This window comes from Dermacentor andersoni, chromosome 11 (assembly GCF_023375885.2).
Source record: "Dermacentor andersoni chromosome 11, qqDerAnde1_hic_scaffold, whole genome shotgun sequence".
In the NCBI taxonomy this organism is placed as follows: Eukaryota; Metazoa; Arthropoda; class Arachnida; order Ixodida; family Ixodidae; genus Dermacentor; species Dermacentor andersoni.
In genome coordinates, this window is record NC_092824.1 from 13,184,150 (window position 1) to 13,202,500 (window position 18,351).

Here is an 18,351-nt window from a genome sequence, read left to right on the forward strand (position 1 = left end):
TGTGATGCTCTACCGATCGAGCTAACACAGCACCGTCTCCCCATCTATTTTCTGGGGTACTTATGTTACTACTAGAACTAACCCTGGGAGTGTTAGCCAGTGCCACCACTCACAAACCTTGGCGATATGTAGAGCATCCTTTCTGTCGCAGGCATCACGAGTATGTGATCTTTTTAGGTGAAGGCAACTGGTCAATAAACCCACACGTAGTACCTGAAGGCACCAATGTTGCCAGATTCGAGACCCTCGTTATGTAATGAACGAGAAGGGGGTTAACCAAGGGGCCCGATTTTTTACTGCTGGTGTAGTACACTTTCCTGCGTTTAGGGTGATGCCAGCTTCTTGCAGGTGCTGAAGTACTTTGTGCAGTCGTGCATCATGTTCTGCCTTCGTGCGGCCAAACACTATTATGTCGTCTTGCAGACATGCTTGGCCGTCCAGGCCTTCTAGCAGTCTTAGCATTTCCCTGTGGAAAAATTCAGTTGCTGTGGAAATTCTGAAGGACAATCGGAGGAACTTAAAATGGCCAATTGGCGTCAGGAAAGTGTTGTACCTCTGGGACTCGGGTAACCAGTAACCAATATCCGGCTATAGCATCAAGTTTGCTAAACCAGGCAGCTCCGGTGAGTTTGGCCAGGCAATTATTGATGGTGGGCACTAAGACTCATTCTCACAGAATGTTCTATTTTAACCCTCCAAAGTCACTGCAGATTTGAAGCTCGCCTCCTTTATTTTTAGCCACTACCATAGGTGCATGCCACTCTGTGGTTTCTTCGACCTTTATGATGACACCCAGGCTCTCCGTTCTCTCCAACTCACATTTGGACACTCGGCAACATGGGCAGAGGTACTCGCCCCGAGTACATAATAGCGCACCGCTTGGCATCAGGGAGTAGCGATATATTGTAATCGGTCCTGAGAAGGTAGGCCCAGGTCTGTAGCCAGGTAGAGGTAGTGGCATAATATGTTGGCTGGGTCACTGACCTTGCCTTTTGACTCCGCTACTTCTAGGAGACTTGGTTGGACATTGAAGGATTTGATTGCGGGGGGACGTCAAAAAGTGCGTCATGCAGCTTGTCTATTACATAAATTTGTTCTTGACACAACCAGCCATTTCAGCACACGGTAGCAGTCTAACCGTTGCTTTTTTTGGTCCTGCCGGGTCCGAGCAGCTGTTCTTTTGCTTGCTTCAGGTTTCCCGTGACTTGTTCGTCGTAGAGGCTTGTTGGCATGGCAGTCACATCTGCACCAGTGTCTACCTTGAAGCCATTGACCATCACATTGATTTTTCATGGCCCAGGATCCTGTTGGTCAGTTAATTGTCCAAGTAAACCTCTTCCAAAACAGCTTGGTATGAGCATTTTGTTCTGCTTTTTGGAAGTGGAAAAGCATATGGCAGCTGTTTTCCTTTTTACTGCAGGCACTGCATGTTTTGCCATTCGCTGTGCACATAGTGTGTGATGGTGAACCATAGGTGTCTTGTTGAGCCATACCACTTGCATGTCAGCGCAGTTTGGTCACGCTGGTTTTTACGTGAATTATTTGACTTTCCTTTGCTCTTCGAGAAGCTGTGCATGGTGTCTACAGCTTCAAGTGATTGTAGCTGTGGCCGTAGGTCCTTTTGCTGCTGTATGATTGTTGCCAAGTTGCGAGCAGCGTTGACAGCGGCTTCCAGAGTAAGCTCAGCATTAAGTTGCAGCTTCTCACTTACCTACGTGTCTGTGGGACCGACCACGAGTCTATCACAGATCAGTTCCTCTTTCAGGGCGCTGTACTCAGAGGCTTCAGCTAGCCTGAAGAGTTCGGTGATGAACATATCGGCTGTCTCATGCACGTCTTGCTTCTGGCTGTTGAACTTTGCACACTCGTATATCATGTTCATCCGTGTCAGGAAATTTTTTATGAACAGTTGCATTACTGTGTTGTAGTCGAGTTTCTCAGCATCACAGAGCCTGAGCAAGGCTAGGACGTCTTTGGCTTCACGACCCATGGCATAAATGAGTGTGTTCACCTGCGTATCATCGTCGTCTTTAGTCTGGAGATAGCTCTATAGCACTCCCTTCTCGTGAGCCACCGTTTCTACTCCTCGGGCTGCCGAAAATCAAGTTTTTCCGGCAGTTTGAGGACGAACGAGTTTAGTGGAGCTGCGTGCTGGGCTGTGGACACTGTAGGTGAAGCCATGGGTAGCAAAGTTTCGTATTCACCGCAGTGCGCTGTAAGTGTAGACTTCTACTTGCGTGGTGCATTTCTCACAGCGTTGTCGAGTATCCCACCGTTGCCTCCATGTCATGGTCGGGTGACGAGCATACGTGATTGACAAAACGTAAGTGTTAACTGGAACTGTTTACTAGGTTGTTTATGCAAAACAAGCACGGCTACATGCCGGCTCGGCTTACACGGTCTGGTCCACTCTCCCAGAGGCGTTGTTCCGCATCTTACATGACCGTGTACATAGCGCCATCTCGTTGCGGTAGCTCGCATGACACCGTGCACCAGTGTAACTCAATGGACAGCAACTTCAAAAAAAGTATATTTCGGAAGGCTGCCCAAGTTTAAACAACTCTCAGTTAACGTTAAGGCGATTTGCCCTCTTATTAACATGCACATTTACGCCACTAGACCGTAACCTCTTTGCTACATTATAGCACAGTTTTGGTCCGAATTAAAACACTGATATAACACAGCGGAAAAGTTACGAATAAGTGCCATGAATACGAAGAATATTAGAAGGGCATACACTATCATTCTTGCTAACTGCTCATTCGTTGAAATTCTGGCAGTCTTCTGAATTATAATTTTTAAACGTGCTGCCCATTGAGTTATGATAATGCATTGCGGTGAAACTTGATAGATGGCCGCAGAGCCAATTCAACATTTCAGTTTCAACCACAGCTAGTTACCCCTATGCTTTTCTTGGCTTCATTGCCTGCTGGCTTTATATGGTCGTGATGTTAAAAAAATGAAGCCCGTTTTCCTTCTCATTCATTCATGCGAGGGTTTGAAACCTCATAGCTTTGATGCCTTTAGGTAGCATGCATGGGTTTATTAGCCACATGCCTGCTCTCTTCAGTTCAGCTGTTACGCGACACCATCGTGCAAAAAAAGATGTTCCACATCTGCCCACCATGGCTCTAAATGGCGCTGGCTAACACTCCCAGGGCATAAATACCATAAATACCCAAATTAGCACAATTGGTAGTGCATCGCGTGTGTACTGCAAAGGTTGTGGGTTCAGTCACCACCAGAGACAAGGTCCTTTCGTCTGCTTTCATGACTTTCTTTCAATATTTTCTACATTTCAATTTCAACCACAGCTAATTACACCAACGCTTTTCTTGGCTTAATTGCCTGCGACCTTTATATAATCAGCAAAGATAAGGTTACAAGAAAATTAAAATAAATAAGTGGAGGACAGGGTCATCGGTGTTCAAAGAAGCACCTTCTTTTTTGTATCGTTAACCAACATGTGCACCTAATAGGTAACTCCTCTACCTGCACATCGAATGACAATGCAAGAGATGCAGCTGGAACCCACAGTCAAATATATGTACAGCATACCAATGCATCTCTCCTCCGAAAGTAGTGAAGAGCACAGGTGCCTGTAGAGTTGCGTGCCACGGTTCCTCTTGCCAACCCATGGAAAGGAGCATAAGTGATGCTGTAGGGCTTGCTCCTTCAAGCAGTGTTCAGGTATCCATTCACAATCCTGCATGTAGTGTCCAATGTATTGTAGATATCAAGACAGCTTCAGTCCTGCAGCAAATAAAGTGATCAGTTCTAACCAAAATGTTGATATGTAGGCACTTTGGCAGGCGGATGTTAAATGTTGAAGTTTCTGGGATGCCAGTGATAATTTCATTAAACATTATATGGGCCACTTATACAGGGATGGAAGCAGTCAAAGAAGTTTTGGAGCAGCTCTGGAAGGTGGCAAATTTGACACACTGGAGCATGAATTGCCCGTTTTCGAGCAGTAAAGATATGTTTACATGAGTAGCTTGGTAAAGGTCAATGAGTGAAATACAGGTATATGAAGAAAAGGTGTTCCTTATTTTACTTTACAGAGCACTATTTGATTATGGCAGATCAGTTCTGTGGAAGCCTGCAAGGCAAGTAAAATTCATGACAGGAAAAATTTTCACCCACCCTACTTTAGCATGAAGCTACGAAGGAGACCTGTACAGGTTTCTCGGAAACCACCATTAAATTACATACTGGATGTGACAACTAACTGTGGCCAAGAAAAAAATTAATGAGTGCTTTCCGTGAACATCACCCACTCTATGTTGATAGGTTTATGTTTGTGCTACTCAAGTTTTTTTTTCCATTGTGAACAAGCAATTAATATGTACTTGTAATGAATGTTTATTTCCTTACTTATCGAATATGGTGCCAATGCAAAGGTTGTGGAATACGCCGAGAAATGACCGATAACAGCGTTACGACCTAGTTCACGTGTGGTCTTTTTTTTTCCGACAAAAAAAAAAAAGAAAACAAGCGAATTTTTCTTTAGAAATTCACGTGACAATGCGCTCCGCATCAGTAATATAAGTGGTCTCAGACAGAAACAGTGTCATCAGTGCACTGCATATATTATGAATGTGCAAACCTGGGGCACAGTCTTGTAAAGGTTCGCAAAGCGAACTGTTACCAAGATCGCGCTACTTCGCATTTGGTAGGGACTGTACTTGCACGCCAAAAACTGCTGACATGTCGAGAAAAAACTGCAGCTGCTCTTTCCCAGTGCCCCTATTTGACAAAGTTTTTGTAAAGATTGATGCAATAGTGCGCAGAAGCATTGTCATGGTAAGGGCAGTTTATTTTCACCTTTTATTTATTTCACGGGCTTTCATTCTCGTGCCTTCACAATTCCTAGGCTGTCTTAAATGCTGTTACCGGCCATTTGTAACCATCATACAAAGCTTTTCACTGACATCTCATTGATTAGGTAAATCAAGACACTCATCAGATACAGTGAACACCATTCGAGTAGTGCACTCTGGTAATTTTTCATTCTTGGCAACCTGCAGTTGAGATAGCAGAATATCGCAGAATAAATGTGAAGTGACGTAGTGGTCATTGCATGTTTGCGAGTATTTTATATCTGTTTTGACACACTGGTTGGAAAAAAGACATGAACGGGCATGTTAATTGCACTTGAGCTATGGTATACAAGTTTCCCTTGTTGTGCAAGGGCGTCTACATTAGACAGACGGGAAGGGGTATCAATGATTCATAATAAGGTTCGTTACAGCGCAACCTAAGACAAGGACAACAGAAGGTACAAAATGACGACACGGCGCTGTTTTGTACCTTCTGTTGTCCTTGTCTTAGGTTGCGCTGTAACAAACCTTAGTATGAATCCCAACCAACTGGCCCAACTTGCCGTTCTGATGCAGTATCAACGATTGCTTGGGCGAGCATAGTTACAACCTTCATAAAAGTTAACGAAGTAGGCCCCTTGCCATGCATTGCAAGACTTGTGGATGCAAACTAGTTTTTTTAAAGAATGTGTCATCATAGGATGCAGTAACATTCAACTGATGCGCGAGATTACTGATCAGGCTAATGCCATTGCCAAATACGTGAGGGTGTGCGTGAGTACACCCTCCTTATCTTTATCAGGCAAGGAACTTTACTTTCTAAGTTGGTCGGCACGTTTTCAGTGAACTGCAGCCGTCTGCTTCTTGTAAGGTTGTTGTTTCAGTTGTTTTTCTCATGTGTGCTATGAGCGGCGCATATAATGTGCAGTAGGGTCGTGGAATAAGACCAGTTAGAAGTTAGTGCTCATCCTGTCACCTGTACTTTTTCTTCCATACTCAAACTGAGTTATGCTAAAGCAAGACAAGAATCCATTCAGTCAGTTTGTGCCTTCGAACCAATTCACCTCCACAGTGCACAATGATGCTAATATAAAGGGACATTGAAAATATTGTTTATTTTCTTTGAATAAATAAAGTTTAGTATGAAGTTTCACACTGCATTTTGCAAGTTTTAATTACCCTAGTATAAATTTGTATTCTAGAATGTGAAGGATGATAACAAGCATTTCCAACCTTACACATTTCCAATGACATCTAATCACTACAACTTAGAGGAAAGGCGCTACGATCTCAAACAGTCGCAACTTCTATCCGTGGTTGTTGTATATAAAGGAATTACGCACCGAGAGAATATGGTCAAATCTTAAAGCTAAAACTACGGTAAAGGCTTGTACCAACACGCTTAAACAAAGGAGAACATTTCAAAACACATAGTGCGGAGGTAAAAAAATAGATCATGTAGTTTTACTTGCCAAAACTACAATCTGATTATGAGGCACGCCATAGTGGGGGGACTCCGAAATAATTTTGACCACCTGAGGTTCTTTAACGTGCACCTAAATCAAAGCACACGGGTGTTTCCGCATTCTGCCCCCATCAAAATGCGGCCGCCGTGGCCGGGAATCGATCCCACGACCTCGTGCTTAGCAGCCCAACTCCATAACCCCTAAGCAACCACGGTGGGTACAGTGCACAGCTGTGAAAATTTTTCCTATACCAGTAAGTTTTTGGCCAGGGGCTCAAGAACCGGGGGAATCGCGCCCTGTCTGGCGCTGTTCGCAGTGCCACGTCAGCCAACTGGGACATTTGCACGCGAGAACGAGAGCACCAAGTCCGGCCATGGCTGGTAAACCCATATGACGATACATTACCAAAATATACAGTAACTAAAACAAAAGGACGCGTACAAACGAGATGTGTCCTTTTTATTCAACTGACATATTATCTTCGCGCCTTCTCCCCCTTGTACGATATAGAGGTTACACAGTTCTGCTTATCCTATCGTCTTACATCATGCATGCGCACTGAGCACATCAATACGTTCTGGATATCGCAGAAGCCGTTGTTCACGGCGTGAGACTCACGATAGCGAAGTGAAATGCGATCCTTCTAGAAATAAAGAAATTGTTTGCCTGCGACAAACTTTGCAAACAAGAAATAAAATACGAGCTTACCAAAATGCTTCATCCAGGTTGGTGGCGGCACGCAGTTCGTTGGCGTTCACCGTTGCGCATTACGCTGTGTTGTTAATCACGCCGCCCTCGCTTGTAGGCGTGAGAAGAGCATCAAAGTATTATTCTTTTCTGTCAAATACTGCTGCTTCGTAAGTACAAATAGAAAATTTTGAGTTGTCAAGCCTACCCCAGCATACTGGCACATAACAGCTTCCCGCGCTCAAATCTCGCTGTGGATTCGAATTCGCGCTGCGTGCATTTCGATGAGCTGTTGGGGCGCCACCTAGAAGAGTTTGAATATGGACAAAACGAAACAAAGTTCTGATATATGTCCGTCTAGATTATTTTATATTTATTTATTTAGGATATAAGGCACATGCTGTTTAGAAAATACTCACGGCAAACAATGTTTTAGTTTAGTTTCTGTGGCCCCTCGGCCCCTCCGATTTATGTCCATTGTCAGCTGGCCTGCGGCCTTTAAACGATATTCCTTACATATTGTGGCTCAATGTCGAGGACATTAAACCTGGTTGAATCGGGTTTAAATAGAGGGACAATATTTCGTCTTGTAGAGTATTGCTGCTGGGGATAAAGCGAGAAATAGGCTGCTTCTCGTCGGCAAAAGGAGCCGGGCGAGCAAGTCACGAAATGCAAGAAAACGAATGGCTTGCATGATTACTAGTACAGTCTCGCTTGGTTGACCAGTGAGAAACAGCATAATTAACAACCTTACAAATACAATGGACAGCCGCCAAATCGTTGGTCAATTATACATGTTAATGATGAGTCAGAGTGGTTGTTATTTCGTGTTTGTCCGTTTGTAAACGTGTTGTGCAAAGCTTCGTTTATTCGATGTTGTGCCCCATTTCCACCAGAAAAAGAAAGAAAGAAAAGCGGCGTGTTTCTGTTGACGCGGCACGCGCAAGTGAAACGGATTTACGGGCAAGCCGCGCGTGTCACGTTCACACATATATCGCTCAATAAAGCATTCCGGCGGTATCGATCGACATACCGGCCGCACCACTGGTGGTAACGGCTATAGTGGTACCGGTGGTAATAAGGGGAGCCGAAAGGACCTAGAACCTCAGGGCACTACAAGAATATATTTCATGGTTTCACACCTGCTTACTGCAAAAGTGTACAAAGTACATGCATGGTATAGCACTGTACTCGTTTTGCAAAAATAAACGAATTAAAATTAATTTGTAAACTAAGAAACCAAGGTGAACCTTCAATAATTCACGAACAGGTAGGTTCACACTCAACTGACTCATGAAACAGTATGCTAGCTGTGCCAAGAATCTTAATTAGTCGAGCAATTAAGGGTGGTGACTGTCATGTGCAATGCCTTGGGGAAATGCATGCAGAAGTAGTACAATAGCTGTTGCTCTGTCTTTGCTCATGCCCTATCAACTGATTAATCACTTATTTATTTATTTATTTTTATTTTCACATACTGTAGTCCAATTGGGCTATCGCAGGAGTGGGTTTGTACATTGCATATAACAAAATATTTTTCTGCACAAATCAACTTCAATGCCTTAAAAAACATGATAACTTCAATATAAAAGATACAATCAGTATAATAAAGGCAGCATGAATCAAGTAAATACAAAGATTTTTCTAATTTACCTAGTTTCACCTGGGAGTAAGTTCCATTTTTCAATTGTATGAGGAAAGCTATACTTAAACAGGTTAGTATGCAGTTGAAATGGTGCAAGGTTAAGTTTGTGGCTATTCCTAGTAGGTTTCAAATTATCAGGAGACAGATAGTTGTTCTTTAATGAGTAGTGTGGGGTGTTATTCGAATTATGCAACAATTTAAAGCATTCATAATCACGCCGCTTGGACAGAGGTAGTAAACCGATTTGTTGTTTATTTAAGTCATTATTCCAAAAATTGGAGAGTTGGAATTTCCCCTCACAAGGCACTATTGGCAATAAAATCACCTACAGTGCTTGTCGAATGGGTGCCGCAGTGCTACAGTTGACCTGCAAAGACGGGGCCGAACCCCTGCTTAGAAAATGGAAGAGGCCGAACTCTCTCGAGCCCTGGCTTACTTTGAGCACTGACTGTGTTGAGCGGTATACTATATATTGTACTACCACACAGTACAATGATGTATATTAATGATTCATACAGTAATGATATGTATATAATAATAATAATAATAATAATAATAATAATAATAATAATGATTCAGATCTGCGACAATATCTGCATCTCCTTCCTTCATGCTACAGAAAATGTCTATGGAATTCTTGCTGTCAAATCAATAAATAATACTTCAGAGCATTGTTGCGTTGTCGTGACAGTGTAGAATAAGGCACTGGACACATCACTTCACAGCATTAAATCTTTATCGGTCAAACCTGTGCTCAGAAAAACATGTGGTACTCAAAGCACAACAACCCAGCGGCGAGCATGGTGTGTCAAGCGCGTCACATGACTCGTCAAAGGTCGTAACATAATTGCTGGTGCTACATATATATATATATATATATATATATATATATACATACCTTCCGCAAAGTACAACACTATTTGCATCTCACGTTGACTGATATCTTTCAATTGTTAGTAGGTGAAATGCAATCCACAGAAAAAGGATAAAAAATTGTATGCATATCTATCCGTATAATCACGGAGTGTCAGGCTGGGCATCAACCATATTGACTCTTAATATCTGTAACTGTGGCGAGGAAAGCATACGTCGCCTTGAAGAAGACAAGTCCACTTGTTGAAACGTTGGCTCCTGCTTTCATCTGGTTCTCGGTTTGCTCATCGTCTTGAATTTCCATTTCCCGCCTTCCCCATGTTTTCCCTGGGCTTGTATACATTGTATTTTAACACGCAGCCTAAAAGATTGCAGATTCTTCTCCTATATGCATAGTTGGTATATAATTGTGAATCAGCAACACACTAAAAAAAAGTTTTCTTCTAGCATAACACTGAAGCATACAAAGTTGAAAATTTACTGTGCCTACCTGGGCGTCATTTCACATATTTAAAAGGTGAATCATTTTCCTTTGTGTACATGTGCATTGGGCTAGCTCCCAGATCAAACTATATGTCATCAATCTGCACAGTTGGCACAGTAGGAATTCACAAGACAAATTTTAGCAGAGTGCACCTTGTTTACACTTTTCCGCATTTCTGTATGCAAGATATAACACTACAATTTCCGCTGAAAATACTGTGCTTGTTGTGCAGGCCATGTTTTGATGCTAATGGATGGCACCTGTATAATCATGTAAGACTTTTGTGAATATATTGGCACAGCAGCACCTTCTGTTATTTTGTATGTATATTTCTGACCAGCAACACAACCAAGCAGAGGTATATTGTGCTGTAGGCAAAACAAGTGGCCACTTAGATTTGGCAGCTCTAGATGGGCACATCGCATCTAGTCGTTCCTCACCCCACTTTAACATTTACATTTCACCAATGGCAAAGGAAAATGTTGGATTCCGTAAAATATCCAATTTCAAATGCACTATGGATGACTGACTTTTGAAAGAACAATGAAGTGATGCCTGGAAACCTGTGTACCAACTTTCTTCCCATATTAGTTACTATAATGCCTTACAATGTGTCTTAAAATTCTTCACATGTTGCACCTAAATTTGGTGCTAGAGTGGAGAGGAGTGCAGTAGTTTGACTTTACCTAGGGTAGCAAAATGCCTCACAACACTGCTACATCAAAGTAGCAGTGTTGCAGCGCTCAACGGTGCCCTTAAAGGCATCAGTTGCGCCCATCACATAACAGGGGCAGGGGGAGTACAAACATAAATCAGATTACAAAGAAATAGTTACAACAAATAATAGGACAAAGTACAGAACAAAGGTATGCTAACATTGTTTAGGTATTAAGAAACAGAATGCAAGAAATCATAAGAATTGCAAAAGAAAAGTTATGCACACAGCAAAATCAAATGTTGAAAATATGCATGCACACATAAACTACGGTATTAATACAGGTATTTATTAGTAACTCACAAAAACAACTAAACAAGAATGTAATAAAAAAGGGAACTAATTAACAGTGCGTAGCACGTCGTAAAATTTTAATGTCAGATTCTGTGGCAATATCAGAGGGAAAGCAGTTCCCTTCAGTGATGGTGCAGGGTATAAAGGAGCATGCATATGGTAACGTGCGAGATGGTGTAAGCTTGAATATGAGGTGGTGATCCCGGCATGAAAATACGACAGGTGGTGACTGAAAGATATCATTGTGAAGAGAAGTACGATTATAAAGTTTGTCAAGCAGGCAAAGACGCACTGATTTGTGGCGAAGGGATAGTGCTTGTAAATCAGTACGTGCTTTTAATGATGACACAGAAGTGTAAGATGAATAGTTGGAAAATATGAATGTGAGCAGCCCAGTTTTGAACAAATGCAATCTCGTCAACAATGTTTACCTGCCAGAGTGCTATATTAGCGATGCGCATTCGAGCTTTGTGTGGATTAGTGTAATGTAAGCAAGTTTATGTATGTTGACAAAAGCATGCTTTAGGTTTAATTTGATGATGCCAAGAGAGTGGTGAGCTGCTGCAAAGATGGAGTAAATGTGGTGGTTTCATGCTAAGTCGTAATGTAAATGAAAACCTGTGCTGGTAGTTGAGTGTTAAACTGGGATCTTCGAAATAGTCGATGACTTGTGAATTAATAATGTGTTCCATAAGTTTGCGAATTGTACTGGTTAATGATATTCATTGGTAGTTAAGGGGTGATAAACACTCGCTGGATTTGTAGAATGGGATGACTTTAGCCACTCACCAGTCTTAAGAATGAACCCAGGGGGTATGTTGCGACACTAGCTGGGACACATTCTTGAGTAGCTTGTTATTAAATTTGCTGTGACCTGTTGTAGATGAAGTTTTTAATCTGTTTAGTAAGGTAAAAATGCCCGACCCACTAATAACAATTTCAGACATGTCAGATTGCATGGGGAAGTCAGGGCATGCAGTGATGTCTTCACATTTGGACATTCAACAAAACATGTCATTTAGTAACTGCACACACTATAACTCAGGAACTACATCACCACGAGAATTAGGATTATGTCAGGCTGTGAATAGGGGTTTATTACATGCCATAATCACTGTTATTTATAATAAATCATAGCTGTAAACCTGTTGACGTGTGGATTTTAGTAGCATCTGGCATTCTTTGTCACATAATATGTATCTTTGCCATGTCTTGGATTTTTTTTTATTTGCCATTCTATAGAGCGCTTCATTTTATTTATGAGGTGCTGCAGGCGTTTATTGAATGTTTTGTTGCATCTAATGCTGAGAAAAAGGACGAACACTTTGATGAGATTTGCAAAGGTGGCTCTAAACATAACCTAGTTCTCTTCAATAGCTCGACTGTGTCTGCAAAGGTGGCTAATTAACGATTATGCCGAGTAATGTTGGCCCTATTGTAGCACCTAATGTGTTTAGTAGTGTTTTCTTTTTTGTTAAAGCGAAGTTAAGCAGACCTACTATAACTGCATGATCAGACAGCCCGTCCAGGTGAGTAATGCCGGAACAGATTAGAGGATCGCTGGTCGAGATGAGGAGGAGGAGGAATAAACATTTATTTTTGAAACAGTATCCCGGGTTAAGCCCCAGTTCTACTCTAGGTGGGAGGTCTCCTCATTCCAGGAACCCTCTGGCCTTCGCTGCCTCCTTGGCCCTGGCGACGAGGTGTCATTGTTGCTCCAGGCCCTCGGAGACGAGCTTGGCCTCTCACGTTTCAATGAGGTCTTCGCTTTCTTGTCTGGCGTTATATTCTTTCGGTGAAGGCGATGCGTCTGTGTCTAGATGCCATGGACACTCGAGGATCAGGTGCGCCAAGGTGTATGGTAAGCCGCACATTGGGCAGTGGTATCCTTGTAGCATTGGGCATAGTCTGTGCATGAGTATTTCCTTGTAGCATTTGGTATAGTCTGTGCATGAGTATTCCGTGGGTGTAAGTGTTACTCTGTAGTCTTCTGAGTGTGGTACTTTCTTCTTCGGTGAGCTTTGGGTGAGGTGGTGGGTGCACCCTGCGTTCCAGCCTGTGATATTGAAGGATCGCTGAGTAGGTGATGGGTACGGTCTCTGCCCCTGCTGACGCAGACCGGCATCTTGAGAGTAGGAAGGGTTGGCCCGGCAGGTGTGGCCTCGGGCCACGGCGTGTGCTGATTCGTTCCCCTCCAGCCCGTCATGCCCAGGAACCCAGGTCACGCAGGTGTAGCGGATCGAAGCGCTGTCGTGCTTCAATATCTTTAGTGCTTCTGTCGACACTAGACCCTTAGCATAGTTCCTGACAGCTGCTTCAGAATCGGAAAAAACTACAGCTGCGTCCAGGCACGTGGTAGTTGCTAGGGCGATCACCGTCTCTTCTGCAGTCTCAGAGTTTTGTGCACGGATTGTGGCAGACGCTAGCTCTCTGCCCTTAGAATCTGTGACGTTCAGGGCGTAAGCATTTCTTTGCGGGTATTTGACTGTGTCGGTGTATCTGGCATCCGGACCTTGCCTGTGTCTTTGCCGTAGGGCATCCACTTGGGCTTGTCTTCTTTCCTTGTGGTACAATTGGTGCTATGCACAGGGATTTGCAGATGTTTGGAGGAATTCTTTCTTTTCGGTCCGTGGTGGCCTATAAAGGTTTCACTGTAGCTCAGCCGTTGCAGCACTGATCTCCCGGTGGGCATGAGCTTAAGTCATTCTAACTGACTGGCTTTATGAGCTTCGGCTAATTCTTGCCAGGTGTTGTGTATGCCCGTCTTGAGAAGTCTCGTAGTCAAAGCCGTAGATGGTTGGCCCAGGGCAGTTTTGATGGCTTTGCATATTTGAATGTTAATTTTTTTCTACCTCTGATGAGATCTAGAATATTGGCCAGTGTACATGATGAACAGGTTGGGAGAGTAATGAGTTGAGGTAACATGAAGTGTAGACAGGAATGAAGGAAAATATGCCATTGAGCGTGAGCAGCTGTGACAGATTCTGTTGTCCAGTTAATAATGGAGAAATTAAAATTGCCATAAATGGTCACAGTAGAATGCCAAAATAGCATATGCACTTCATTTAGAATGTTTTGAAACTCGCTTGAAAATGCACAATTTACATCCGGAGGGCAGTAGTATGCACTTATGAGAACATTCTGCTTGAGCATTGAAGTGAAATGAAAATGTGCTCTAGGAATGAACGAATGCCAGTTGGAACTGCAAGAATTTATTTTTTTAAAGCTATGAGCATGCCACCTTCTATGCAGTTGCATCATTCACAACAAAAAGTGTTGCATGCAGATGTGAAAAGAAAAATTTCATAGGAGATGGTATCGTTTAGCCACGTCTTGATTAGTACAAGAAGAGATGTCACGCATGAATCAATGAGTGATGAAAGTGACATATATTTTGGCATCACACTTCAACCTCTAGTGCATAAGAATGACAGGTTTGTAGACGTGTTATGGGTGTGTGGTTGCATAAGCTGTCAGTTTCCACACTTGCATAAGATGAAGGTTTGGCTTGTCATTCCAAAGCATGCTGAGACAGACGCACTGCACAGTTTATTTCCGAGTCCCAAACATATGTGTCGTTGTTGACCAAGAGGTTGTTAAAAACCAAGCAAGCTTAGTGTGAGCTGTCTCATACTGACTACAAATTTAAAAAAATTAATAAGAAAATAAATATATCTGTCATCCTGATTGCTGATTTGCTGTTCCTAAGTGATGGAGTAGTGCGAAAGTGACATATTTTATTTGTACATATTGTACTCAACCCACTGCAACAGTAAAAAAAAAAGGAAAGAAAGGAAGGAAAATGTAATTATGTGAAATTATACAGATGGAGCATCCTTTTTTTTTATGCTGAAGTAAACAATCAATATATGCACATGTGAATACGATATATGTGCATGCACTAGAATAACTTTCACCAGTCATATTATGTCAGCAAGACAGCAAGGTGGGCGAATTAGTTAGGATTTATCTTAGTTTTGGTAACAGCTAGCGCAAAGGTACGATGAGTAGAAAACGTTATTAAATACACGAGCAGGGCTGTTAATGGTTTGTGAACACTTTTCTGTAATGCTATGTGTTATATCCGCGTCCACGGCGACCAGGCCGGCATGGATAAGCGTAGGTTATGATTGAGCTCTTCCTTGTCATTTCACGCGCTGATAACCACGACTTATTACAATACGGCAGTTTCTTAACGTTTGCTAATCCGGCTTGGGCAAAGCTCCCGTCGTTGTGTGCCACCTCACGTCCGCCGTACGCGGTGCCGGCCGGGCAATAATAGATTGACTTTTGGATGGTAGTACGCTCGCTGCGTGAGGGCACCCCGCAGGTGAAGGGCATGGGAAAATAGCCCAGTCTTACGACGCGGGGTTCGGTATGTGACCTGTGATTAGCCCGAGGGTTCAGATTAACTGCGTAGCTGTTGCGCGGCCCAATGCTTAGCGCTGCCCGATTGTAGACGGTGGACATTGTAACATATTTTAATTTCGCTTGCGTTTCGCTCGCGCAAGAACTTTCCACGACTCGCTGACTTCCCGTCTGTCGCCAATGAATGTTCCCCGGCCAGACGCTCCTAGGTCCAAGCCCGGCCCGGGCCCGAGTCAGCAATTGCTTGGCCGCCCCGAGCATCCTTGGACCGAGTTTGGCATATGCGGCCGAGAACGCTTTCTGTCTGGCCAGTGCTAGTAGTAAAATCGTGTTTTGTCAACAATAAAGTTAGCGTGTTGACGGTACGTGAAACGTCGATCGCTTCCGTATCGCAGCTCTGTTGGCATTAGCTTTTTTTTCTTATTGTGTTACACAATAGGTGCGATTGCGATCACTTTATTCCGACGGTTATGCTATGTTATGATAGAGCAGGCAGGCCGGATCGAGATGCCGTACTCGCTAGGGCCTTTCCTTGCCGTGCTGAGCGTACACTATCACCGATAGGTCGTTTATATGGACGGTAGGTAATAATAATAACGATAACCCCGAGAAAGGAATCTATTGACATACTGGCCCTGAAGATAGGTTCATGTTTGCCGAATCGCACCGTATGTATGTATGTATGACTCGGTCGAATTGGCACATACAGTTGAGAGGCTCTCATGAGATATGCTCGCCGACGACATGCCGATGAAGTGCTGTTTAGTACTTTTCTCGCACACAACTATGTAAACGAACTTCCTATTAGCGTGTAGACGAATGATGAGGGCGGCATATAGGTACAGTACCGTGCATATTCGCCTGAAGAGGAACATTACAAATGTGCACATGGTATTCACATTTTATTAATTTAATGATGATATATGTGGGCTGTGTGGACCTTTAGGCTGTAGTGTAATATGCAGTGTAGGAATGAAGTATTAAGAACACAACAAAATTTCTTGTCATATGACCAACTGAGTAAAATCTGCTTTTCAAGTGAACAAACATACCCCGCAGGAATGCCACTTGTAGCTTTTTCAACTGAGCTACCACATTTTTAGTCACATATGCAGCTAGGGTATGCAAGCCAATTTTAGAACATGGCTTAATTAGCAAAAAGCTTTCATAATCTTGAATACAGTTAATGCATTAGAGGTGCAGCCTTAGTTACTGTACACATTGCATAACCTGCACACTGCAGAGCATTAATTTGCATAATTTGTTTTGTACTTTCTTCTGCATGTGGCCGCAAGCCTTTGTTTTCAAGAGTGCACCTAGGAAGAAAAGTGTTTGTGTTTGGTTTGGATGATGCACTTCGGTGGCCAAGAGAAGAAACATGCAAATTATAATATTTTTTTATTAAGATAGCTGCATTGGACCAGCAGGACCTACCTTTCATACCATGATTAGGGCAAGACAGATGGCACCTGACAAAATCCAGAAAATGTATCATCCACTCTGAGTAATTGGTGAGCAAGCTTCAATACCATGAGGGGCCAGTGAGCCTTGGCTTTCGTATGACAGGAACAGTCTTGAAAATACCAAAACATATGTGCATAAGGGACAGGAGTTGCCTCTGTCTGAAACCCACTGATGACTCCATTATAAACGTAAGCAGCAGTGCTGTGCCATGCCCTGCTGCTTAATTTCAGAGAGACTAAGAGATGAACGAAAGGCATAGATAGAAGCATTGAGAGGAGCATTATTTATTGTTCTTTTGCAATATCATGCTGCAATTACCACAAATTATAAACACTGCAATAGTTGTCTCTAGCTTGCTCATTTTAATAATCGTTCCATTCACAGTCTCAACTCAACAGCATAACACAACATATTAACTTATTGCGCTAAAGTCTGAGAGTGTGTTGGTTACATATACTACATTTAGTTACATTTACGTATACTGGATGAGTGAGGGGCATATGAACACACTTAGTGCTGCTTTCCAACTGAGATTATTCAATCCATTGAGCAACCTGACTTTAAACTTTTGCAGGTGACTGTTCAAGTCAATGCACATACATTTACCCACATCTACTGTTTTTTCTATATTGATTTCTCTTTTACGAGTAATCACTGTGGATTATAAGGGATATTACAATTAAACATTGAAGGCCATAATTATGAAAATAATATGGCCTTTGAAAACAAAAAGCATAGACAGGCCATCAAAATGACAGCAAAAATAAAGAATAAATTAATTGTTTGTTTAAAAAGAAGCCTAATAAGCTTATTAAATCACCCATGACATGCCTCTTAATTAGCTCTTGAAAGTTGAGCTCCAAGACTGGCATGCTGTGTATATCACTGACAGTAAGCACCAGACTAGCAATACCAGAGTAACAGGGGAATCACCCATTGCAATCACCTCTGAAAATTTAGTAAATGGAGTTAGAGAGCTCTTCTAAATCACGTTTCTAGCAGCGGAGTAACACTGTACCATTTTGGAACAATACATTTGTGTTTCTCTGACATGACCCAAATACCTCAAATGGATCCCAGCACATATGGGAGAAGTAACCATGAATGGCCCTCCCAACCTCAATGAGAAGGCCGACCGAGCCGCGTGAGAACTAACCCACCGCGTCTCGGACAGTGACGGCACAACACCCCGCAAACCCCGGGGAAAGGGGAAGGACTGCGGGGAGGCAATGACAACGAAGTAGCGATACGAGACAACAGGGACAGACTGGTCATGTACCACGACATACTGACACACTATGCGAAACGAGGAGAAACATACCCACAACCCCGCAAACAACTCGACAGGTTTCAAGAAACAGATTGGAGGAGGTTGCAAACCAGAACATTCCGAAACCCAGTACATTTAGACAGAGTAAATTCAACACAATACCCAGACGCGAGCTGCAAGCTCTGCAAGCACGAACCCGCAGACAATGCACAGATCTCATGGAAGTGCACACAGATCAGATCGATATATCTAGAGGACAAGA